Below are 27,909 nucleotides of genomic sequence, written 5' to 3' on the forward strand. Positions count from 1 at the left end.
AATAGGAGTTTGGATTAGAAAACTTGAGAATACCATTCAGACATAATGGTTAAATTAATTTACTCAACATAAGAACGAGATTCTGAGAGGACACACTGTGGAAAAGGACTACCTTAGCCTGCTAGGTTGGTATGACAAATACCACATACTAGGTTAGCTTAAACAACAGGAATTTATTGGCTCACAGTTTTGAGGCTAGAAGTCCAAAATCAAGGTGTTTACAAAGCAATGTGCTCTCCCCAGAGTCTGTAACATTCTGCTGTTGGCTGCCAGCAATCCTCGGGATTCCTGAGCTTGTCTGCTACCTCCTATCACCTGGCTATCTCCTCGTCGGTTTCCGCTGACCTCCAGCTTGTAGCTCTTAGCTGTAATCTTCTCTGACTGTGCCTGAATTCCTCTTGTTTATACAGGACTCCCAGTAATCCGAATTAAGGCTCACTCTTATTCAGCTATTTTCAACTTGGAAAATACTATTTATGCAATAGAGAAAGCACATTCAAATAAAACTAGAAAAGACTTCACAAAGGAGTCTCCTCTCCTCGCACCTCCCATTTTCTCCCTCCCATTAAATTGCTCCCTTTTCTCATTTTCTCCAAAATAGAAATGTCCTCACACACTTCCACTCTCTTCTGAACTGCGTACCAAAGGCAAAAACTCCATCTGCAAGTGGAGAGGGTGAAAGGTCTAACCAGACCAGCTCCTTCTGCTACATTCCACGTGTGAGTTAATTGCGCTGCTGCTTCTCTGCTGCCATATTTAAACCAGAAGGTTCTCCCTAGGATTCCCTAAACTCACTGTTACTGATTGTACCTCCACTTTTTCCTTTCACCAGAAAAAAAAAAAAAAACGCCTTCTCTCCTGAACTGCTTCCCTTGTAGCTTATATTTAGAGAGAGGTTGACCATTTTCTTCAACCTCATATATTTCAGAATAACAAATTTCATGTCAATGTCTTCTTTATTCCCCAAAGCGACTTCCCAACTATTACCATCCCATTTGTTTGTAAAAAAAAAAAAAAAATCTTCACCTTTCTGAGTCTCATCCCATTTTTTCTGTATATCCTATAGTGGTCATTTGTGAGCTACCTAAACTGTATTCATTACTCTTTTTCCCCTTGCTGACTCAACCCCAAGTTTTGTTCAATTTAGCTATCCATCCCCTACTTATCCCACATACTTTCTGATAAACTGACATCAGCTCCACCTCCGAATTAGTGCATGTATTTACCTGGCCACAGTGACTGAGTCAGCAGTAATCCTACCAAAGCAAAGCTCAGAACTTCTGTTCAGTCATTGTAGAAAACAGCACTTTCTCTCCCCCTAGAGACAAACAAAGTAGTATGGATTCTTCGTGACTGCTCGTAGCTATCTTGCTACCAGGAGGAAAGTCAGCCTTAAGGGAAAACTAACATTTAAAGAAGATAAAAGCCAAAGAAATTTTTTTTAATGTGGAGTGAAGTCCTGACTGAGCAGCTCCTTAAGCAACCATACTTCTAGACTTCTTTGTTTTTAAAATTTATTTGAGATTGGTTTACTGCTCCAGTCAACTGAAACTGTCCTGACTTTCTGGTTAATCCCCTTACCCACTGATGACTTGACATCGAATCTCCTTTCTTTCCTCTAAACTTGCTAATTTCTGAGTAGTCTGGAAGGGTAACACTATCCACCCTCTTATTTCTGTTTTCTGAGCATCTTCTCTCTTCAGTAAACTTCTATTCCACTGTCTCATTCACCCACCCATTCACATTCTGTCATTACTGAAAACTGCTCCTTTTCAAACCGCTACTTCCAAAATTCTGCCCTCAGACATTAACCTCCTGTCCTTTCAGTTTGTTCATTTATACCTCAAAGTCTGATCAAAACAGCAATTACATTGACCATTGTATTAGTTTCCTGTGGCTATTGTAACAAGTTACCCAAAACTTGATGGCTTAAAACAACAGAAATTCATTCTCTCACAGTTCTGGGATCCAAAAGTTCAAAATCAATATGCAGGTAGGACATACTCATTACCTTTAGTCTCATCCCTTCCCAGGTATGCATTATCTTTTTATTTTTTCCAGTTATTTTTCTATAATGCCAACGTGGCCTTATCACTTTCCTGATAAAAATCCTTACCGGCTCCCTATCTCTTAGCAAAGCAGAGGTGGGAAAGGGCACGGATGCCTTGATGTCCAAAAAAGGGCCTTGGTGATTAAGAAAAATCATATTCACTCTACCTTAGTAACATTTTCTTGGTTGGTTATAGAATGCAAAAAAAAAACCAGAATCACGGTTCATTTTCTGGCTGGAGTTTGAGAAAACAGTGACCTAATGACTAAATCCATTATCCTTATAAAGACATGTGTGTCTTCTGAAATCTGCTTCCTGACTATCTAAACTCATATGCCACCAAAGCTTAAGTCCTAGGCTCCAGAAATTGAATATTTACTGTTGCCTGAACATATTCTGCTGCTTCCTTCCTCCGTGGTTTGGTATTGGGTGTTTTTCCTATCCCCAAAGTATACTCACACGTAAATCCTTTGACAGTCTAACAAAATGCCTTTTCAGTACAACTCTAATACAAATGAGATAAAATTAAATTATCTTATCCCCAGAGTCCTTTAGCCAGTGCTTGTGTAACCTACATATTAGTATGTCATATTTACTCAGAAAAATAACTAAGCTCCCTGAGCCAAAAGATACTTCAACCCCGTTTTGTACAAAGTTGGACCTATTATGGCTCAAGCTATTTCTGATATTACCGCTCTCTAAAGGTTACCGTCTTCCAATGGGAATTGAGGGAACCAAATTCTCTCTGACCAAAAACAATGTTGGGACCCATTTAAAAATGCCAGCTCTAAACATGTTCTAAATAACATACTTCTAAAAAATACATATAATCCACCATCAACTCAAATCTCATAAAATCTAAGTAATGAGTTCTCCCTACAGTATCAAATTCTGTGAGAATTGTGTTCAGTTGTAGACATTATGTTTTAAATGGGACATAGGCAAAGTAAAGGTTTTCCAGAGAGTAATGAGTTTGGTCAATAGTTAAGAAACCATGTGTCAATAGAAAAACAAGGTTTCTCTGCTGGGAAAGGATTTAGGAGGAACATGATATTTATGTACTGATATTTTAAGGATTGTCATGTGGAAGGAAAGTGTCAATTCTCTGCTGCTCCACAGGGCAGAAAATGGTTAAATATTTGCTATTATTTGAAGTCAGATCTTCGTGCAATATGAGACGCAGCACCAAAATATTTTTTTCTATCCAGCTATAAAAAGGGCTTTCATAAAAACAAAGTTTTGTAAAGAATCAGTCAACTTAGTCTAGCTTGTGCTGCAGCAACCAAGATCCCCCAAATTTCAATGCATATCACACAAAACATTATTTCTTATTTATACCTCCTGTCCAACACAGATCACTAGGGAAATTCTGTTCATTGTAGCACTCAGAAACCCAAGAAGATAGAGGTTCCACTATCCAAAGACACTGCCATCCAAACCTATGCCTCCAAAGATCATAACAGCAAGGAAACAGAGTTTGAATCACATACTGGTTCTTAAATGCTTCTGACTGGAAGTGATTCACATCCATTTTCTTGATCAAAGCAAGCCCACGACCATGTCTAATTTGAAGGATGTGGGGGCATATCATCTTCTCAAGAGCCTGGAAGGAGAAGGATATCAGAAATTATGGTGAGCGTTTGTCAGCTCTACCATAACTTTCAGTAAAATTTAAGTAGTGACCATATTACCATTAGGATTTTTATCCCTAAGCACCTTTAAACTCTAGAATTTCATGATTCTCAATTTATGCCAGGCAGGTCCTTTAAGACCAGGGGGTTTTGCTCCCAGAGACAAATAAGTAACTCTGGAGTGCTTAAATCCCCCAAAGTAGGAAAATCACTATGCTCAATATTTGAATGTACTGAACTAAGCTTACAAAGATTTGGCTTGGAAGAGCTAAATATTGACAGGTCAACAGCTCCAACACTGACAAGCTTGACATGTTTCATTTTTTTCAAACATTGCTGCAAATATTTACATTTGACTTCTACATAACAGCTGTTGGTTTTTGGTGGAGACTGAAATGAATAACTGTTGATAACCGTTCTTCATGTTCTATAGAATTTGCTTGATAAGGTTTTCAGCTATTTTTTCCATCTTCCTCAGTAAAAGCACAATCTAAGCTAAATAGGTGGATTTAAATATTGTCAGCTGTATTCTGCTGCTTGGTTTTATCTTTGAAGAAGAAGCTCCACATCTTAAAAGCTACATTATATATATTACAGTCTCCTGGGTCCATTTTCCTGCAGATATTGCTTAAATTGAGAGCAATTTTGCTCATTTAAAATCTGCTGTGTCCTCAATTTTCCCTTAAACTAGAGATCAAATAAGGACAAATTTACATTTTCACATCATGGCTCTAGAACTGTAGCTCTAGAAGATGCCGTAGAGATTATCCTAGACATGGAGAAAAGGGCACATGCCCTTATTCACAGTTCAGCATTTTATGTCATTTGGCTTAGACTTTCTGACCTTGAATTTTCCTCCTGTCTCCATAGTTCTTACATATCAATTTGGAGAAAGGGGACAAGAAAACAAAGCACAGGAAAAAACTATGTGATTCAACTTGATAAGGAAGTGAACATTGGAGAAAGTTTGTAACATTACCTATTTTGAGAAAATAACAGGGAAGAAATATTAAAATTATTAGCCATTAAGGTTTAGACTCCAGGCTCTCTGAATAAGGAGTTTCTAGGATAGTTTCTAGGTCATTTCTGAAATAGTTTTCCCAATTCTGTTTGAAACCTCTAAGCTAAGAACACTTATCTCTGGATGAAGGGATTTGTGTGATTTTTACATTTTTCTTTGTACTTTTCAATATTGTTTAATTTTCCATTTCAGTGATAACACATTTTACAAAGTCAACAAGGAGATTTAAACAAATGCAACTGGTTTATTGAATAAGCTGAACTCGGTGGGAAAAAAAAAAACAGAAACAGAGAGCACCTTGGTTCTTTCTCACCATTGTACCTACAGGTTTTCTCTATGGGTCTTGTTCCATGAGCTGTTGCACAAACTAAGAGGTAGGGACCATCCTGCCACTGCCAGAGGTTACTACTTTAAGAACTAGCTAACATTATCAGCATAGGCCCCAACCTAGTCGTTCAGCATCCCCTCCTCAACTCTTCCCCTTATGGTTCCAGGATCGATCCTGTGCAGACACTTTCAGCAGGAATTTCTAGACCAGTTCTTCATACAACACCCTCGGCTACCTGTGGGGAAGGGCTCTCCCCACCCAGTCACTGCCAGAGCCACCGTCTTCTGTTTAAAGCTGGAAAGGTTCTCCACCCTCAGTGCAGGCGCTGAAGTAGAAGAAGGTAGGGGACAGGAAAGTGTGTCCCCTGCATTCCAAATCAGAGTCCTGAACTCATTCTCTGGTAGAAATGAACAGTGGCAAGGCTTTGTATTGCCGAAGTATGAGCACACTGAGGGCTAAAGGATTGTGGCAGGCTGGACTGGAGACATAACCCCTATGTTACACCCATAATCATGATGTCCGGAACTGTTTCTATGGAAAAAAATGTGTCACATTCAAATGGCCTACAAATGATTCTCAGGGACATAACTAGTCTGGTAACTGGGGACCGCAATTACAGCCATCTCTGGCCTGTCAGATCAAATAGATTAGGATGAAAATAACAGCACTGATTTACAGTCTTGGCCATGTTTCTGAACTACTTCCTAATTCAAGTTCTTTATTCTTAAAATAAGAAGCATAATGTGTGTGTTCAAACTCCAAGGTTGTTGAGACAATAGGCATGGTTCTTTCTTAGCAAATATGTTACACACAATATTGGCAATACCTGCATGTGAACTATCTTTCCATATTATACATTAGGATGTAATGCACAACACATGTAATTGGCTATAAGAATGTAGTTTCTGAGATTAATAGGATTTCCCAAAAGTATCATGATAAGCTCCTTTTCTCCCCTGTGCTGATAGTTTCTTAGCAAAAATGTCCCTTTGTCTCTCTTAACCTACATAATACGTTATTTTTAGAATTTGGCAGTACCCTAAGTCTGCCTAAATTTGAGTGTTAATTGATTATATAACATGCATATATATCCACACATTTTAGGAAGTCTTAGAATTTGTATAAGAAAAAAATTATGAAAAAAATAGTTTTTGCCACACTATGTACAGTAGCTGGATAATGACAGTTCTTTCAATATCTTACAGACATATTGTTGAAAAAGCTCACCCAAGGACTATTTAATTACCTAATTCTGCAAATTTGAGTTTGCTATTTCCTATTTGATTAGGGCCTGGAGACTGTGAAATTATTTAAAAGTTGTAGATTTCTGTTGAGTATAATAACCAACCCTAAAGGTGGGCCACTGCCCAATTTTATGTCTAACTCCAGCTATCTTATTCTGTTATTCTTTTCTTAAAAAGTAATTTTTAATACATATAGGCTTGCCCTTCAAATGCTCTTGCTTCTCTCATTATTTCATGAATTGTATAAAATCTCTGACAAGCATTCATTCATATTTGTATGAGAGTTATGCTTTTAACTTGTTAGAAATTATATTTGCGTAAAAGTGGGGGGGGGGAAATTGGTAAGCTTAAGTCTGAGAGCCTTATGAGCTTCAGGAGAAATAAAAGCTGAGCATTTAAAAGTATCCTCAGTTTTGACCCAATAATTACTGTTCTTGGGTCCCATAAGAATATAACAGTTATTCCACCCCCAAATGTATCCCTTTTTAGTTTCTATCGATTGATTTATTCTTATATTCTGAGTACCATATGAAACATTTTGCACTTCTTAATTCTTATAACGGTGTTTAGCATATAGTAGGCATTTCATAAATATTTGGTTAATAAAAGAATCACTTATTTCTAACTCTTATCACGACCTGAAAAGTAGATACTGTTCTAATTTTATAGATGAGAAATGAGAAAACTGAAGCACAGAAAGGGTCACTGGCTCATCAGTAGCCACATTGAGTAAGTGGAAGAGCAAAGATTCAAACCCAGATGTGTTTGGCTCCAAAGCACATTCTCTCTCCACTGCACTAGCCTGAAACAAAAGTCCCAAATGTGCACTAATATTCTAACCTCCTTGGCACCACATCAGCCTCCCCAAGTTTACTCTGCTTCTGAAGCGCTTTCAGTTCCTAAAAGTCACCAAGCTCTTCTCAGAATATTCTTTCTGCCTCCCTCGCCTAGCTCCCTGCTCTTCAACTTTAAGGTTTGAGCTGAGGTGTTACTTGCTATAGAAAGCTTTTTCTGACCCCTTAACTCTAGATTTGATACTTCCCTTACATGCTTCTGTAATGCTGTGCTTTTAGTTCACGATAGCACTTATTCTAGGTTGATTTTTAACTGTTTGCATGACAAGAGCAAGATACGTGTAAGTATATTTACCGTTATATCCTCAGTGTACCAGCGACTGCTGGGCACACGGTGGGCATTCAACAAACATTTACTGATTGAATGACTACATCAAGCTACCAGACCTTTGCTCCCAAAACAAATCCCATTACTTCTATGAATGGATTAAAGACCTGTTTAGTGACCAAATATAAATTTTCATCATGTTCTATAAAATTGTTGATGAGAAAGAATCCAGAAGCTTGATGGGAAAAATGTCATTCCCATATTCTGCAACAGGTGTGGGTTACACTTTCACTCTCTTTCTGATGCCACTTGTTTCTGCATGCCTTGCACAAAATGCTCAGTGAAGCCACGAAACTGTCCCTGCAACAGAGCAGGAGTTGCCATGGCCCCTGGGTGAGAGGGTCTGGAACAGAATTGGACAATGATGAATCAGTGTCAAAGCCTGAGGAACAGGACTCCACACAGGAACAACGCAACAGGCCAGCTGGTGGCAGCCGCTAAACCTGGTGAAAAACCAGTCAGTAAAGCAAAACAGTGTTGGAGTGAAAAAACATAGAAATCTATATCCACACTGAATTTTTGACAGGTTACTAGAGTTATTAGAATCACTATCTGGAAACCTAAAAATATCTCCATCGTCGCAAAGCCAGCAGTCTGCAAGAGCCCAGCTTCGGATACCTACATAGCTTTTGGAAAAACCAAGATGGATGATTTATCTCAGCAAGCACAGCTAACAGCTACTGAGATATCCAAAGTCCAAGGTGAAACTGTCTCTCACATTAGAGAAAACTCACACTGTACAAGGAGAGGAAAAGGAAAAGGATGATGAAACAAATGTGGACGTTATGGACGTGAACTGTCATAGCATACGCAAATGCATAGACAGCAAAGGCAGGCCAAGCACGACAATGAGGGTATTTCTAAATGTCCTTTTAGAACTAACAATTAACAATGCAGCCATCTAAAAATGAGAAATCTTTTTCTTTTTGGTGTTTCAAAAGAGTAACTGCAGCTTAGTTTCAAATTTATAGTGTTTCCACAAAAATAAAATTATGATTTCTTGTTGGATGATAAAAAAAAGTCCTGCCCAATCTCTGTAGCAGTGGCATCTAGAATGAAATAACTTGTCCAGTTATCCAGATCAAAATAACTTATCTGAGACCTGAAATATTCAAAGTAACTGAAATGTTTACTCCTATTTTTTTTTTTTTAAATGGCCAACAAGGTCTTACTTTCTTTTTTTATTTATTTATTTTTTCACATGGGCAGGCACCGGGAATCGAACCCGGGTCCTCGGGCATGGCAGGCAAGCACTCTTACCTGCTGAGCCACCATGGCCCGCCCGACTCCTATTTTAATTCATGTAACAATCAGTGGTCACCTACCTAGTCCTTCCCTCATAAAGCTTCAGTCTAGTGTGTGATCCATGAAGTCCATTGAACCATTTCCAACTTCACAAGTTTTTTCATTATTTTGAACCATTTATGATCAGCCACTTTTATCCAAGTAACAATATTTTTAAAATAGCATTTTTCCTTGTATTTCAAAAACCCAAGTTGAAAATAAAATTACTTTCCTTGAACTTCCATGCTCCTGATCTTTTTCTCCTTTTCAGCTGGCCAGAGGCAGGAACTTTTTTACCCGCCCCCCCAACCCCCCAAGCTCCAGTTAGGAAGATGATTTATTAAACAGACTTAAATGAAAGATGACTTGGTATGGATATACTTGGATTCACAGTCCATACCTTGGGGCATTTTTAGTACCAACTTTCTAACTAATTCAGAAAAGTGAAACTTCTCTCATTATTTCAAGATAAATGTCTGAACCCACCAGCTCATATTTGCTTGCCATAAAAGCATCAGAAACTAAAAAATGGAGGCTCTGGTGTTCACAGTTGTTATAGACCTCAGCCCTACAACATTTGTCATATGAACCAGCTGCAAAATACCAACTAATAGTATCTTCTTGGCATTTCCTAGTACAGCCTCCAGTATATCATATGCTTTCTTTTTTTTTTTTTTAATAATGATTGCTGTATGATATTACCAGTCAGAAGTCATGCTGAAGAAGTTCTTTTATTGGGTACAAAAAATATATTCAGAAAAGTTTTAAGATCCATGAAAAAAAGTCAACTACTTCAATTTGATTTATGGAAGCCCTAAGCCTCTGCTTTTGCTAGAGCAAAGTGGCCTGAACTGTTACCACAGTTTAGTCTCAGTATTTGCACATATGCACCTAATTTCCTTGATTTGACCCTAATTCAAGAAGCTAGTCTGAACAGAGTCAGCAATGCTAACATGTTAGGTCTTAAAGAGAATATATGCATATAACCGCAGAAAAGCAATATGGCATCTTCTCATCATTGCTATGAATAGAAAACCTATTTCTTAATGACAGGGATCCTTTATAATGGGGGAAATACTTAATTTGTACTGAACTCGGAAACTGTAGCACTTTGCCTGGTTTCATTGATTGCATGAAAGCACCTCTTCATCCTGAGCAGGTAGAGTGCAATGAATTGAAGTAGTCCTGAAGCAAATGAATATCTTTCTTCTGGTGGAAAGTAAATTTAGATTGTGAGAAAATGACTTTCTTTAGAAGACTTCCCAAGATTCTTTCTTCTTATTATGGTTCAAAACTTCATGTAGAGCGTGCACGGGTGGTTCAGTGGTAGAATGCTCACCTTCCAGCTGGGAGACCCGGGTTCAATTCCCGGACCATGTAGCCACTCTCCCCACCCTCCCCAAAACAGCACTTCATGTAGGTTTGGTCTTGATTTACTTCAGAGGAGTCAGAAAAGGTACTGTTCTCTTTATAAGAAAGAATATCCAAAAAAAATCAAAATATGGATAAGATTAAGCCCATCACATTTGTCTTTTTTGTGATTAAGAGAAGTCAGGTAAGCACTAACAAATAGCATATAAATAATAAGTTTAGCACCTAGACATATTTTACATGCAAGAAAGTATGTAGAAGATTTAGCAACTATACAGTTTTAATTACTGAAGACTGCCAACAGATCAAAAGCTTTTGTCTCAAAAAGAAGTTGGTAGGATTAAATGCTTAATTTATATATAATAAAAATAAATAAATAGGAGGAACATACTTTAAAACAAAGTGTTCTAGTTTGCTAGCTGTCAGAATGCAATATACCAGAGACAGAATGGCTTTTTTTTTCTTAAAGAGTTCTTACAACTCAATAATAAAAAGACCATTTTAAAATTAGCAAAGGATCCGAATAGATATTTCTCAAAAAAAAAAAAAGATACGCGAATGGCCAATAAGTACATGAAAAGATGCTCACATCTTCAGTCACCAGGGAAATGCAAATCAAGACCACAATGATAACACTTCACACCCACGAGGATGGCTGTGATCAAAAAGTGAGAGGATGACAAGTATTGTGAGGATGGGGAGAAATCAGACCCTCATACATTGCTGTTGGAAATAAAGGTAGTCCCTTCCCCAAACGGTTAAACATAGAGTCACCGTATGCCAGAATGGCTTTTTAAAAAGGGGAATTTAATGAGTTGCTAACTTATAGTTCTAAGGCCAAGAAAAAGTCACAATTAAAACAAGCCTATAGAAATGTTCAATCACAGGCATCCAGGGAAAGATACTTTGATTCAAGAAGGCCGATGAAGTTCAGGGTTTCTCTCTCATCTGGAAGGGCACATGGTAAACACGGTGTCATCTGCTAACTTCTTCTCCTGGCTTCCTGTTTCATGAAGCTCCCTGGGAAGCATTTTCCTTCTTCATCTCCAAAGGTCGCTGGCTGGTGGACTCTGCTTCTCATGGCTGTGTTGTTCTGCTCTGGTCTCTCTGAATCACTCTCATTCTCCAAAATGTTTCCTCTTTTATAGGATTCCAGAAACTTATCAAGACTCACCCAAATGGGTGGAGACATGTCGTTACCTAATCCAGCTTTTCAACCACTCTTGATTAAATCACATCTCCAGGAAGATGATCTAATTAGAGTTTCAAACATACAGTACTGAATAGGGATTATTCTACCATTATGAAATGGGATTTCAATTAAAGTATGGCTTTTTTAGGGTACATACACAAACCAGCACACAAAGGAAGACTCAGGCAAAAATACAATTCTCTAGATTCATATCAAAACTTAAATGAGAAGGAAGTAGGTATGAATCATTTGTAAATTTTATAGTATATCACAAAAATAGCAGATAATGTGTAGTGACTAAAACTGAAACCATTAATAATCAAAATGATTTCTCCTAGTGCTTCTGATTTTTATATTGTTCTATATGTCTATAATAGCATCAAAATAGTCATATATTACACAGAGCAAACAGAAAGAAACCAGATCCAATACAAACCATTTAAATAAAGAGAGATAAGGTGGCCTCCAATATTTACCTATTTTTTTCCTATCTTACTTAGATATCAAACCAATTTAATCATCATTTAAATGTGTTTCGAATGCAAAAAAGTGAAGGCACAGTTATATCTTATATAATCATTCAGTCAGCAGCTAGGCAAGTGGAGAAGAGCGTGGAGGCAACCCAAGTGGAATAGGAAAGCTTCCTCCTCTGAGTGAAAAGAGCTTGCTAGGAAGAGCCAGGGGAAATCACAAAGTTCAAAGAAAGAGAGGTCGGTACTTGTGGTAGAGAGAATAAAGGCCCTCCAGAGATGTCCGTGTCCTCATTCCCAGAACCTTTAAATATATTAGGTTATGTGGCAATGGTTGGCAGATTGGATTAAGGTTGCTGGTCAGCAAATAGGGAGATTATCCAAGATTACCTGGGTGGGCCCAATGTAAGCACAACGGTCCTTCAATGTGGAAAAGGGAAGCAGAAGAGAAGCCAGGTCAGAGTGACTCAGTGTGAATCTCAACTCACAGTTTGGTGGCATTGGGCATGGAACCACAAGTCAAGGAATGCAGGCAGCTTGTAGAAGCTGGAAAAGGCAAGGAAATGGACTTTCTCCCTAGAGCCTCCAGAAAGGAGTGCAGTCCTGCTGACACCTTAATTTTAGCCCAATAAGATATCTTTCAGACTTCTGACCTACAAAACTAGAAGATAAATTCGCATTGTTCTGTGCCACTGAGCCTGTGGTAATTTGGTATAGCAGCAACAGAAAACTAATACAATACTTGACAATAGAAACTATGAATAGGAAGGGTCCCCAAGTAAAGAGGGGTGAATTCAAAATGCCATTGTTGAACATAAAGGAGACAAAGACAAGCTTTGGATGTAATGGGAAGAGAGCAAAAGCAAAGGAATTTATGAGCATCAACAAACTAAACTTCTACCTGCAACAGAAATAATAACAATTAAAAGGAGGGCAGGCCACCGTACTGAGGCCAAGTCTATGGGGTAAAGAAAGAAAGTAGAAGATACTGTACAATATCCTTCACGTGGCAGGCTTTAAAAATGTTTATTGATGTATCACTCTTGGACATCTAAGATCCAAAAGAAACCGAGGACTACATAAGAAGTTAAACTAGAAACTGATAGCATAAAGAAATCCAGAAAGCAAAAGAAAAGCAGATTTTGACAGGGTATAGATTTGATCAGAGTATCATTAAAAGGTCTAATCATATCCATACCATCTAGAATAGCATTCTGAAAATGACCTTAATGAGAAATCACAAATGCCAAATGACTACATATAGGTTTTCTTGTACTTTGTCTCTGCAAAGTCACATACTACTATATGACAAAATGAAAAGTTGCATGTGAGTTGTTGTTGAGAAAATATAAATGACTTCTGGGGATGTGACTTTTGAACCACTCCTAGTGCTGCGTTCAGTGAAAAGATTTAGCCTATGGTATTTTATACTTTTCAGAAGTCAGTCAATTAATGTTTGGAGAATTCTAGGCTGTTATTCCTCTTTACTTCTCATATCAAACATGTTGGCTGTTGACTGGAGATAAATAAGAAATTCCAGAGGAAATATTAAATGATATGATGGCAAGTTTATGATGCTGTTTAAAGTGAAGTTCAGAACATAATATGTGGAGTTGTTTTCAGACTGCCCTCCTATCTCTAGCTCCAGTCATGATGGTAACTTTTAAGGACAAGGAATAAATCCATGTGTGTTCCTATCAACTCTGCTTTTTATGTTTACATAAATTTATGAAATGGTTTTGAAATTAAAGCCTGAAATACATATTGATTTGTCTTTTATATATTTGTTAAAAATTAAGCTATGAACATATTTTCTATATATTTCTGCTTTATTGTTTTAACCTTTTCCTCCAAAAATAGTCTTTAGTTTCTACATTGTAACTGAGAAAGAGTGAGTTTTAAAAGAACATCCAATAAGGTGGACTTAAGGAAACAAAATCCATGCAGTCATGTATTTTTGGAGAGTGACCAGGCAGGAGTTTTTGGGGAATAGAGTATGATTCCTGGGTATCTAGTTGGAGTGACTCTCCAGATGGTAGAGCTGTTTTCTGAGTCAGCAAAGAGCAGATGAGAACATGACACATTTAGGAGGAGGTTTCAAGTAGGTTTCAAGTGTGCAGATCTGGAGGTCAAGGGAAGATTTGGCCTAAGGGTGTAAAGTAAGGGAGTTATGAAGACATGGATAATATTTAAAGTCATAGAAATGGATAAGCTCGCCTAAGAAAAGAGTTTAGAGAGGATAGGAGGGCGCAACACTTAGTCCTGAAGTACTCCAACATTTAGAGTAGGGTAGGATTAAAAAGAAGAAGCCAGTGAGTGTTTGTACAAGGATGGGTCAGCTGCATCAGTGATGTTTTCTTTTCATGGGCAGGCTCTGGGAATTAAATCCAGGTCTCCAGCTTGGCAGGAGAGAATTCTTGCCACTGAGCCACCATTGCACTGCCATGCATCAGTGATTTTTGATAAACGGAAAAAGATGAGAGCAAAGGAGCCATCAGGTTACCAAGAGATGGCTGGGGATCTTGAGAAAGACAGTATCAGTGGAATATGGAACCAGAAGCAGATTAAAACAGGCTTGAGAGAACACTGAAGGTGAGAAAGTGGAAGCAAAATATGTAGAAAACATATTGAGAAGTTTTGCTGGGAAAGGGAGCAAAGATAGGTAATGTGGAGTCGGGAAAAGATTTTGTCTCTTTTATTCTCAAGACAGATATTTAGACGTCATAAAAACTAAAATTTAGTGAGTGAAGCAAGCCTGGCAGTCCTCTGCTTGAGGCCAGTGGTTTTCAAAATGTTTTCAGCAGAGGCTGGAAATCTGGGCTGGTGCCTCAAAGCTGCTGCAAGAGGCAAGGTAGACTCCAGCTCAGCAACAAAAGTAACCCAAGTTTATTCCATTTTACCTAGGGAGATCTAGAATAAGATGGCATTTGAAAAATCATTGATCTAAGGAGAACACAGAGTACTCAAAACATATCATTATATCAGCTTATTAGATGACAGAATCCCTGATAGATCCATATAGGGGATGTATTCTCAATTATGTCATATAATAGATCCTTAGGCAAAACATGATGCTCCATTGTACCTCTAGCACAGTTTCAGGATGCTAAACAAGTGTGTCATTGTTTCACAACCGCTTGGTAGTGACAAATTAAGTACCTTCTCTTACACTAAATTCCTCAGTAACTTCAGTATACTCAAACCTTGATTTTCAATCATTTTAATTAGCATGGTATCTTCAATGGGTAGATAAACGAGACATCTCAGATCCATTTTAATAAAATTGACTCACAAAATAGGGGAAAAAATTGCATATAAATCCTGACAACTCTGCAGGCTAACTCTTCATATACTTAGTAAGCACAATTTTTCATAGATTTGATGAGTTTTAAACATGTAAAATAAGACTTAAGAGGTAATTTTGAATTCAGAAAATTTAACACAAGAACTTCTTATGCGTAAACTCATTTGAGAAAAAGTGGTTTGCTCAATAAGGAAAAGGAATAGATTCATGAGAAATCTGTTACTAAGTTAATCAAAGATCATTTTTTGCTAAAAAAAAAAAGTTTATGACCTTCAGTAAACCAATCTTGTAATAATTCATGATATTGATTGAAATATTTTGCATCGGTTTTGATATTATATCACTATAGCTCTCTTACCCTACAACAGACTTCTCATCATTTGACATGTTGGGGCAGAGAAATATTTATTGTGAGGAATCATCCTGTGCATTGGGGAATATTTAGCAGCATCCCTGACCTCTGCCCACTTAGTAGCATTCCCCTCCCCCTAGTTGCAACAATCAAAAATGTCTTCATACATTGTCAAATATCCTCTGAAGGATACAATCACTCCCAGTTTAAAGCTGCTGCTCTACAAGATAATCTGATTTCTTATTTAGGGGTTAAACTACTATTTTCAAAATTCTCAGTAAAGTACTTGAGATACAACCAACGGAATGAAGGTATCGTGACATTCGGACCCCGCTGAGTATGAAGCTTTAACAGAGAGAGAAAAGTCATTACATTTCAGACATAACTAAATAGCTCAAAACACATGTGAAAAAAGTGCAAATCCTAAAACAATGTTGGTGTAATATATAAAGTTTAATCATAAATGATCTAGTTATTGATCTTCATATGAGAAAAATGGTGAATAAGAACCCTTTTTGGAGTGCTTCAGTATCTAAGGCCTTCCATTAAAATCAGCAGTGTGGCAATGCGACATGATTAAATCTTGTTAAAACATGAGAGGCAGACAGATCATGTTTGGCCGTTTTCATTTTACATGTTGTTGTGCATTATAGTACCAGTTTTTAAATGACATGCCAGTGAGAAAAATGCTAAAAGGGAGATTTTAAATGTAGAGCTAAACTGCCATCTAGAGAACACAGAAAAGGCAGCATCTTAGATTTTACATTTACTGAATGAATATTATTGTCCTATCACTAAAGACAGATCAAATTCAAAATCCCAAGAGCAATGTGAACTACATTCTCATGTCTCAAAAATTAGATAATTATTTAATTATTTAATTATTTAATTTTTTTTCTCTCTCTCTCCCTCTCTCATCAGCCTAGCTAATGGTCTATCAATTTTATTGATTTTCTCAAAGAACCAAATTTGATTTTGTTGATTTTCTCTATTGTTCTCATATTCTCATTTACTTCTTCTCAAGTCTTCATTGTTTCTTCTCCTTTGTTTACTTTGGGGTTAGTCTGCTGATCTTTCTCTAGTTCTTCAGGTGTACACTTAATTCCTCGATTTCTATTTTTCCTTTTTTAATAAGGGCATGTACGGCAATACATCTCCCTCTCAACTGGCTCTGCAGCCACCCATATATTTTTGATATGTTGTGTTTTCATTTGCATTTGCCTTGAGATATTTACTGATTTCTCTTGTAATTTCTTCCTTGACCCACTGGTTGTTTAAGAGTGTGTTGTGTAGCATCCATATATTTGTGAATTTTCTGGCCCTCTCCCTGTTACTGATTTTCAACTTCATTCCATTATGATCCAAGAAAGTGTTTTGTATAATTTCGATCTTTTTAAATTTATTGAGACTTGCTTTGTGACCCAGCATATGGTCTATCTTGAGAATGATCCATGAGCACTTGAGAAAAATGTTGTGAGGTGTAATGTTCTGTAATATCTGTTAAGTCTAGTTCATTTATTGTAGTATTCAAAATTTCTGTTTCCTTATTGATCCTCTGTCTAGATGTTTTATCCATTGATGAGAGTGGGCAATTAAAGTCTCCAGCTATTATGGTAGAGGTGCCCACTTTTCCCTCAAATGTTGTCAGTGTTTGCTTCATGCATTTTGGAGCATTCTGGCTCAGTGCATAAATATTTATGATTGTATTTCTTCTTGTTGAATTGTTCCTTTTATTAATACATAGTGATCTTCTTTGTCTCTTTTAATTATTTTACATTAGAAATCTAATTTAATGAATATTAGTATAACTACCTCAGCTCTTTTCTGGTGGTTGCTTGCATGACATATCTTTTCACCACCTTCCACTTTCATCCTATTTTTTCTTTGGGTCTAAAGTGACTCTCCTAGAGAATACATATAGATGGGTCATGTTTTGTAATCCATTCTGCCAGTCGATGTCTTTTGATTAGGGAGCTTAATTCCTTAATATTTAATGCCAACAAGTGCGGGATCTGGGGAAAGGGTATGGATTCTTTGTGGAAGAAAAGGAAATGTCTTCATATAGATTATGGTAGTGAAGGCATGTCTATTCACTTAGGTTGGATTGTATGAATAAAACTGTGTGAATAAAACTGTGTAACAACGAGCAGAGAGAAACAAGTGCTAGAGAAAATATGGAGAAAGAGATGTACCTGTTCGCTGTTTGTAGGGAAGCTCTGAGAGGTGCAGCCCCTGAAAAATGGGCGAAAGTCTTGAATAGGCTTTTTTCCAAAGAAGCTGTACAAGTGGCTAAAAAGCACATGAAAGATGTTCAACCTTATTAGCTATTAGGGAACTGCAAATTAAAACCGCAATGAGATATCATTCACACTCACTAGCATAGCTGCTATTTTTTCAAAAAGCAGAAAATTACAAGCGTTGGAGAGGATGTGATGAGATAGGAACACTCATTCATTGCTGGTGAGAAGGTAAAATAGTGCAACCACTGTGGAGGACAACATGGCAATTCCTCAGAACAGTAAGTATAGATTTACCACATGATCACCAGTCCCTCAACCGGGCATATCCCCACTCAAACAGATATTTGCACACCAAAGTTCATAGCAGCTTCACATTTTCCAAAAGACGAAGCAACACAAGTGTTCGTCAACTGATGAATGGTTAAACAAAATGTGGTATACATGCAATTGAATATTATTCAGCATTGAAAAGAAATAAAGTTCTGATACATGTGACATCATAGGTGAATGTTGAAGACATTATGTTAAAAGAAATAAGCCATACAAAAAAGGATAAAAACTGCATGATCTCACTCATATTAAATAACTAGGATGAGCAAACTCATAGAATTAGAATCTAAAATACAGGTTATCACAGGCTGCATTGTGGGTAGGGAATGGGGAATTAATGCTTAAATTGTACAGAATTTCTACTTGGAATGATTGTAAAGTTTTGGAAATGGACGGTGGTGATGAAACAACATTGTGAGTGCGATTAACAGACTGAATTATGTATGTGAATATTGTTAAAAGGGGGGATTTTAAGTTAGATATATGATACTAGAATAAAACTTAAATGATAAAGCATAGGACTATAAATTTTTAAAAATTACATACTGGTAGTCCCACTTCACCTGGTCTACAATTGCTTAAAATTTGTGACGAGATTTTTTTCCCCTTTACAATTTTAATTATTTCTTCATCTTATATGTTTCCTATGTCCCTATATTTGCAGTTTTACAAGAGAAATTCTAGGCTTGTTCCTCCCAGGAGATTTTAGAGTGCATAGGTACTTCACAGAGATACTTCCTGTCAGCCCACATACCTGCATCCCTCCCCGTGCCCATCAGTTAATAAAATCGAATTGATTAAAGGTAAATTTAGTCAACCCATTTTTTTTGTTCTAGGATATGACTAATACATAATTTTACTATGATTTTTACTTTCAACTTGGGGCTTTATCACAGCCTAGAGAAAAAGCTCAAGCTTTTTTGTTGTTGAGAATTTTGTTTCGACAGCTATGGGATTTGAATTATGTATGTGAATGGCATACATCATTTTACCTAAAATTGAGTATTTACACAATAGTAATTTTATTATTAAAATCTTTTTTACTCTTGTATGAGACCAATAAAATAATATTTTACATGTCTTTCTTAATGCAGGTCCCTCTGATAACTCATGCATACATATAAACTGAATGCAATTATTAATCTCAAATGACAGTTACCTATTGCTTGATCACAGTATCTGCTTTAAAGTTATGCATTTGTCTATTTTTTAGATCTGTGAAACAGAACCAACTTTTATGTGGTAAACACATTTAATTTTTCTAATGTGCCTTATTTTTTTAGAGAAGGTGTAGATTTACAGAGACCATGCAGAAAAGGCATAGTTCCCATACACCTAACCCGTTTTTAACATTTTGCATTGGTGTGGTACCTTTGTAACAACCTGTGAGAATGCTGTTATAATTGCAGTATTAACTATAGTTCATAGTTTAAATTACAGTTCAGTTTGTGTTACACAGTTCTATGGGTTTTTTAAATTTTATTCTAGCAACATACATATGACCTAAAATATATATATTCCCCCTTTTAAACCACATTCAGACATGCAATTCAGTGGTATTAATTACAGTCAAAATGTTGTGCTACCATCACCATCACACATTATCAAAAGCTTTCCATCAGTGCTCGCTTCGGCAGCACATATACTAAAATTGGAACGATACAGAGAAGATTAGCATGGCCGCTGTGTGAGGATGACACACAAATTCGTGAAGCATTCCATATTTAAAAAGAAAAGCTTTCCATCACCCCAAACAGCAACTCTGTACAAATTAAGACTTAACTATTCATTCCCTACACCCACCCTAACCTCTGGTAACCTGTGAATTTACATATTTTAATTATTTCATATCAGTGAGATGATATAATATTCAAGCTTTTGTCCACTGTGTGTTTTGGGTGAGAAAATATGACGTTTTTTAATGACTTAATGTCTTAGCCAGTGAGAATTAATTGCTATATATTTCAGAAATCTGGGTCAATAAATCCAAGAAATACTTAAGCCAAAAAAAAAATCTGAAGACCACTTCAAAAGTGACAACTCCTGGGTGGGCCATGTTGGCTCAGCAGGCAGGAATGCTTTCCTGCAATGCCAGAGGACCCGGGTTCGATTCCTGGTGCCTGCCCATGTTAAAAAAAAAAAAAGTGACAACTCCTCTTTATATCAATATTCCAATGAAAAATTCAGTGTTGTAGCTACTACTTTTAAAAGTATGGTGCTGGGACTTGTGGGAGAATAAAAGCATTTTGGGAATTCCCAATCTAAAAGAATACATTGACATTGACACCAATAGAAGTGATATATTTAAGTTGGAGAAAATAGCTTCTATTTAGTGAGCATTTTGGGCAATTAACTTAAGAGCAAATGGAAACCACTGAACAGTTTTAAGCATGAGAGTAAGATGAGAAAATGTGATGTCTAAAGGATCATTCTAGCTTATGAGACTGCTATGGGTTGAACAGTATCCCCCTCAAATTTTTGTTCATCCAGAATCTCAGAATGCAATCTTAATTGGAGAGAGGATGTTTGCAGATATAATTAATTAAGAGGAAGTCATACTGGATTAGGGTGGCTATAAATCCATTCACTGGTGTCCTTACAAAAAAGACACTTGACACACACAGGAAAGAAGGCCATCAGAAGATGGAGAATAAAGAGACTGGAGTAATGCAGTTCCAAGCCAAGTGATGTCAAGGACTGCTGGAAGCCACCAGCTACTGGGAGAGAGACACAGAGCAGAGTCTACCTCACAGCCTCCAGAGGGAGCATGGCCCTGCCAACAGCTTGACTGTGGACTTCCAACCTCCAGAACTGTAGGAGAATAAATTACCAAGCCTGCAGTAATTTGTTAAAGCAGCCCTAGGAAACTAAATGAACCAGAGAGTATTAAGAATGAAGGCAGGGAGATGATTGTTTTAATCCAAGAAAAAGATGATGATGGCCTAAATCGGGATGGTGGCACTGGACAGTGGGGAGAAATGGATGCATTTGAGAGATATGGAAAAGCCATCATGTATAAAACTTTGTTATAGGCTGGATGTAGGAAATTAGGGAGCGAGGAGAGTTGGATAATGCCAAAACCTCCAACCTTAGAAACTAGATGCTCCTAATGAGCCAGGGAAGCATGCAACAGAGGCAGCTCCATAGGATGAGGAAGATGTCAGTTATGGGCATGCTGATGTTGATGCTCTTACAAGAAGTATCTAAGAGGAAATGTCAAGAAGGGATATGGATATATGGGTAGGAAGCTCAGGCAAGATACACATTTGAGAGGAAAGAGGATATAAATGGCCATTGAAGCAGTGGAAATCAATGAGATTCCCTAAGACCCTGGTAGTGTAAGAGCACCAAAGTGCCCGGCAGACAGCTCTAGAAAACACCAGAATTTAATGGTCACGAAGAGGAGAAAGATCTAAGGACAGTGATCAATGAGGAGGAAAATCCATAGATTGTTCTACTAGAAATCAAGGAAGAGAGTGTTTCAGAAAAGAAGATTTCATTAACAAAGTTAAGAGTCTTTTTTGCATTAATGAAATTCTGACTGATGTTTTCCAGCTCCATTAGTAACACAGGAAAACTTGGTTAAATTCAGTTTTGGTATAGTAGGGATCCAGAAACTGGAGTGCATTGCAGTGGATTCAGCAGTGAAGAAGAAATGAGAATGAGGAAACGACAATTATAGATAACCGCTTTTAAGAATATTGCATGTAAAGGGAAGGAGAGATGTAGGATAATCACTGAAAGATGATACATATTTAAAGCAAGGAGTTTTGGGTTTGATTGGTCGCACTTTATATAGGCAGAAATGCTTCAGAATCTTTAATTACTGAATGGAAAGAGCTGATAGTCAAGGACAAAGAATACAGTATAATGCGGGGATAAACCATAGGGAAGTGATTCTCAAAGTGCAGTCACAGGACCAGCGGTATAATTCTCACTAGGAAATTTGTTAGAAATGCAAATTCTAAGGCCTCACCCCAGACCAACAGAATCAGAAAATCCAGGAAGGACCCAGAGATCTATGATTTCACTAGTGCTCCAAGTGAGTCTGGTGCACACTTGAAATTTAGAAGCACCACACTAGGGCAAGGTTGTTCTACAGCAGGAGGGCTTGGGAAAGTATGGGGGAGGCCGAATCTACAAAAAGAGATGTCTTTTCTTCCATAAAAGGAATGAAAAATGGAAGCAGAGACTTGGTAGATGATGGCAAGTTTGATATTTCATAATGAGAATTTGAGGAATTTCTTGTCCAGACTTCCATACTCTCTATAGAACAGAAAACAATGTGATTTTCTAAGAGAAAGTACAGTGGTGGGGAGAAAGAGGGTGGAGAGATTTGAGAAAAGTGGAAAGAAGTTGTTAAATAATCATTACAAAAAATGTAGGAAATGTTGAAGGCCAACTGAGGTCAAGAGTAACCCTACTACAGCCAGTAGTAAGATTCTCCCAGATGTGGTCAGGAGCCTGAGTACACAGCTGAGGAAAAGGTTGGATTCAAGCAGGACTGGGATCTTGCCAGGTCATTAGGGCATTGGAAGAGAAGACTTTATGTGGTAATGAGATACAAACACTGCGTATTGAATCCAATGGGGTAGGGAGAGGGGTGAAGAACAGCAGGGCTGGGGGAGACAGGAAACAGAGGATTTCAAAGTGAGCCTGATACTGGAACCAGCCCTCCAACATCCAAGGTCTCTATTGCCATTCCCAAGGCAGAGTATTCTACAGATTTGCCAAGTTCAGTGAAATAATGACTGGGAGGGTGCATGGCCGAGGAGGGGAGGCAGAAGGACATCTGGAAAGGCCCAGACAAGAAACTGCAAACCTCAAGAATTTAGATATGCAAGCTTGGGATATATTTAACATATAGACTTGACAGTGCAGAGAAAGTCTGGGGTAAGTTTAAAGCAAAAAATACTCTTCCAATTTGAGTGTCGTTTAAGTTTAATGGGGGTGGGGAAAGCTCAGGAAGGGGTGAAGGACACTAACAAAAAGGGGGAAGCATGTTTTGAGAGAAAAGATAGAAAGGCACACTGCATTTATATTTTAGAGAGCTTTGCATTTTATTCTGTGTGCTAGAGAACTACTAAAGACTTTTGACAAACAGAGTCACATGATCATTGCAACCTGTACTTTTCCATCATAATAATTATAAAGATGGTAAAAATTGTTCAAGCTATTTAATTGACTGACAGAGTAGATGCATTACTAGAAGTTGGTCTATAAACACAAATTTTTTCATAAGCTAATACTTGCTTTAAAAATTAGCATTCCTAATTTTAAAAAAACACTAAATTTTCAATAAATGAATGGAAAAAATGGAACAGGAATAAATAGTTCACAAAATAGAAATTAAGTGGCTGATAAATGCAAAAATGTTCAATGAAAAATACTAAAACACGAGATTGTTTAGCCTTAATGATGTTTACTGTTGGTAGAGATGTGATGAAATGAATACTCATTAGTACTGGTCAATTTACAATGCTATAATCTTCACAGAAAGCAACGTCACAATAGATAACAAGAACTTTGAAAATATTTAATCTTTTTGGCCACTATTTCCACTTTTGAAAGAGAATTAGAAGAAAATTGTTTAAAAATACAATTATGCACAAAAATTTATTATAACATTACCTAGAAACATTTCATGTAATATTCAATGATAAGTTTTATGTAACTTATAATCTTATAATGTGTATTTAAACATATAAAAAGGTATTAATAATATTAAATGAATAAAAACATACAAGTTGTAGAAATATGTAAACAATATGAGCTCAACTATGAAAACTATATATTATATTTGAAAACATTGGAAAAAATATTAACAACTGGTATCTCTAGATTTACTGCTTAAAGATGATTATTTTTTTCTTTCTGTTTGCTATGTTTTATAAATTGCTGACAATGTCAGAATTCAATCTGTTTGTATTAGAAATAAAATAAATCTTGGGCTTAAATCAGTATTTCTGGGCAGGCCACAGTGGCTCACCAGGCAGAGTTCTCACCTGCCATGCTGGAAACCCAGGTTCAATCCTCAGTGCCCAACCATGTAAAAAAAATCAGTATTTCCACGGCAAAAAAAAAAAAAAATGAATTGCCCTAGAATGAAAAACATCATTCACTATTGTCAACAAAGAATTTTATTTACATTTAAGTCTATCTTTCTCAGAAAAAAATGGCATAATCCATTTCTGCTTATATCGTAATTTGGGGGGGTAGCATTTCCCCCTCAAGAGTGCCATATATAGAGAGCTGGAAATTGACAAATGATTCTGGATGACTCTGTTTGCTCTCTGAACTCTGTGACTGTGTAAGCCCAGTTTTCTGCAGCCAGGCTTCTTAGCGCAACGTTCCTTTTCTCCTAAGTCCCCCAAACATGGACCACTTTTTGCCATTATCAAAAATTGCTCAAATTGAAACTATGTCTCAGAAAGAACACAGAATTGACGCCTCCCCTTCAGTAGGTCCTTACGAGCAGACATGAGGTGTGTCTAGGCCAAAAGTATTGACAGCAACCACAGAGCCATTTTCACCACTAGAATATAAGAGAGGAGGTTCTCATTCTAGAAACTGAGCGTTAAAATTGTATAATCTTGCATTTTCAGGTAAGGTGAATTGCATTGAACATGTTGAATAAGCTTACTGTAAAAGTTACTAGACTGCAAACTCTTACAGTAGTCACATCTATTCCTGAGTTTTAACTGCTATTTCTAAATTCTGATTGCGGAGCTCTTTGTGTATAACTTGGTTGTTCCCTAGAACTGTGGGTATTTGTGTGACACCTGAGACTCAGAATTAGGGTTCCAAAGGTAGGAAAGACAGCATTATCTCATAAAGCAGCTGTTAAGTGAGCTGAAAAATGGGAAGACTTGAATTAGAGATATGAATGATGCTGCTCTGGTTAGGAATAAGGAAAACCATAATACAGGGAGAAGGATGATATCGATTGTTTTCCAACTTCAACTTCTGTGTGAGACCAAAGGAAGAGATGTTTATTTGGTAAAAAATTTATTTTTCTGTGTCACACTACCTAATTTAACCTGCATAATCAGTTTTATTCAAATAGCATAATTACAGAGAACCTTGAATAGGGAATAATCTTGTTATTTTGTAATATAATACCGTAATACATCCCAGTAATTTGGGCATAAAATAAAAAAGTATTTGCAAAGTCACCTTGAACTGGGGGAAAACATGTAAATATCAATCTTCCCCACCTGGGGAATTCCTGACATTCTCACAAGCATTAGGAACTAACAATTTAATAAGCCAAGTCCTTGAGCTTGGAGCCTTGCCCTTATAAACTTATTTCTGCAAAGCAGAAGCTAAGCCTATTTTCAATTATGCCTAAGAGTCACTCCCAGAGCCCCTTTCATTGCTCAGATGTGGCCTCTCTTTCTAAACCAACTCTGCAAATAAACTCACTACCCTCCCAGCTAGGTGGGACCTGAATCCCAGGGGTGTGAGTCTCTGTGGCAATGTGGGACAGGACTCCCAGGGATGGGCCTAGCCTTGGCATCATGGGGGCAATAAAACCATCTTAACCAAAAGTGGAGAAAGATATGAAAAAAAATAAAGCTTCAGTGACTACGAGATTTCAAGTAGAGTCAGGAGGTCATTCTGGAGGTTATTCTTATGCATTATATAGATATTCCTTTTTAGTTTCTTATGGATTAGAATAGTTAGAAGGAAATACCTGAAACTGCAGAAGTGTAATCCAGTGGCCTTGATACTTGAAGATGATTATATAACTGTATAACTTTTACTATGTGACTGTGTGATTGTCAAAACCTTCTGATTGACACACCCTTTATCCTTGTATGGGCATATGAGTAAGAAAATAAAGGCCAATAAATAAATAAATAAGTATATAAATAGGATGAGATAAGGAGTATGGGATATTTGGGTTATTCTTTTTTATTTTTATTTTCTTGGAGTGATAAAAATGTTCTAAAATTGATTGTGGTGATGAATGTACAAGTATGATTCATTGATTGTATATGTTGGATGATTACATGCTATGTGAATGTATATCAATAAAATTGCTTTAAAAATACAATTAAACTCCAGGTTTCTTTTCCCATGGTTAGATTCTTTCAATCTGACATGGTGGATAGGAAACAAGAAGGTTTGGAATTGCTTAATTGATGGAGGTTACTCTGTGGTTCCTCTCACTTCAACTTGTAAGTAACGTTTTCCATTATCTTTCTAGAAATAAACTGGCAGTGACAAGCATATTTAGCAAGGAAAATATGATTAAATGCTGATATACACTGAAATAAAACTAATTTTATTTTAGAAAAGCAATAAACTTTATGATCATATTCTGCTTCCACTATCCTCCAAATGTTTATAGATGCTCTCAATTCATACTATTATTTTATTATCTTTGACAGAAAAGGATTATTTTACAGTTTACTTTTTAATAATTTATAAAAGTCTCACGATATGTTTCAGTACGCTTCTGTCTTCTTTCCCAGCATTTACTTTGAGTATACTAGTTAAATATTTCTCTTTAAATGTTTTACCTTTCTCCTTCTCTTTACTTATTTTACAGTTCACCCAGAAAATTCTGCCAGCAATTATCCTATGGGAGTGGTATTTCATTTGTCTAAAGAGAAACCACATAAATAAATATATAATAGCTGTGTACCAGTTTGAATGCATTATGTACCCCAGAAAAGCCATGTTTTAATCCTGATTCAATCTTGTGGGGGCAGCCATTTCTTTTAATACTGATTCAATACTGTAGATTGGGATCTTTTGATTAGATGGAGATTTGACTCCACCCATTCCAGGTGAGTTTTGATTAGTTTACTGGAATCCTTTAAAAAAGGAAACACTGTGGAGAGAGTCACAAGCAACAGTGCCAATAGAGACAGATGACAGAAACAGAGTGGAGCTAACACAGATGCCAATACTTGGAGAACAGAGACATGGCTGTTTGGAGATGCTTGCGGCCCACAGATGTCGCCAAGAGATGTTAAGCAAGCCGGAACCTGGAGAGAGCCAAGGGAAGCCAAGACATGAAAGCCAGTCCCTGAGAAGCAAAGTGAGGAGGGCCCACATGGACAGAGGCTGAATGCAATAGAGCCCAGGAACAAGGGACCAGCAGATGCCAGCCACGTGATTTCCCAGTTGACAGAGCTGTTCCAGACCAATCGGCCTTTCTTGAGTGAAGGTAACCTCTTTTTGGTGCCTTTGTTTAGACACTTTCACTTCCTCAGAACTGTGAACTTGTAACTTATTAAATTTCTCTTTTTAAAAGCCACTCTAATTCTGGTTTATGGCATTCCAGCAGCTTGCAAACCAACACAAGCAGTTTTCATTCTTTGCAACTAATCACATAGTAGTCACTAAATTCATTTGTAATTTCCAGCAAACTAGATGAAATCATCTACTAACAGGATTTCCATATGTCATCCTAATGATTTTCATTTACTACATGAGGTGTAACTGTTAAAATATTAGAGTGATCTGAGCGTATGGTTTCTGGAATCAGTGGCATCTTGTTATGAGTTTATCAGGTGCCTAATTCTACCTCTAACACAGTAACATTAGAAAAGCAATGGGTGATCTCCTGCTGCAAAGACTTTACCAGGCAGCTCTAAACCAAATAAAATCAAGGTTTAAAAAATTATATACTACAAATCTAGGAATGCCTAGAGTGTATAACAATAGTGAAATGTACAATGTACAAATTTTAAAAATGTTTTTGCATGAGGAAGAATAAAGGAATGTCATTATTGCAGGGTGCTGAAAATAGACGGTAATTAATATTTTAAAATGTCACCTTATGGGGCGGGCCGCGGTGGCTCAGCGGGCAAAGTGCTTGCCTGCTATGCCGGAGGACCTCGGTTCGATTCCCGGCCCCAGCCCATGTAACAAAAAACGGAGAAGCAGAATACAA

General features: G+C 37.1%; 1 long non-coding RNA gene, 1 other non-coding gene and 1 pseudogene across 2 annotated transcripts in view; 2 read left to right on the forward strand and 1 right to left on the reverse strand.

Moving 5' to 3' along the window:
• Nucleotides 1-3,566: 3,566 nt before the first annotated feature.
• LOC143655606 (uncharacterized) overlaps nt 3,567-27,909 on the reverse strand; it is a 74,454-nt gene continuing 50,111 nt past the window's right edge. The window contains exon 3 of the long non-coding RNA XR_013162179.1: nt 3,567-3,653. This is a non-coding gene — a long non-coding RNA (uncharacterized LOC143655606). The remainder of the gene's footprint in view (nt 3,654-27,909) is intronic.
• Nucleotides 5,187-8,361, forward strand: LOC143656457 (nascent polypeptide-associated complex subunit alpha pseudogene; annotated as a pseudogene).
• On the forward strand, nt 19,621-19,727 carry LOC143656712 (U6 spliceosomal RNA). Its single transcript, XR_013162614.1, has one exon. It is a non-coding gene; the product is annotated as a U6 spliceosomal RNA (small nuclear RNA).

The sequence above is a fragment of the Tamandua tetradactyla genome, chromosome 14, assembly GCF_023851605.1.
Source record: "Tamandua tetradactyla isolate mTamTet1 chromosome 14, mTamTet1.pri, whole genome shotgun sequence".
Classification (NCBI taxonomy): domain Eukaryota; kingdom Metazoa; phylum Chordata; class Mammalia; order Pilosa; family Myrmecophagidae; genus Tamandua; species Tamandua tetradactyla.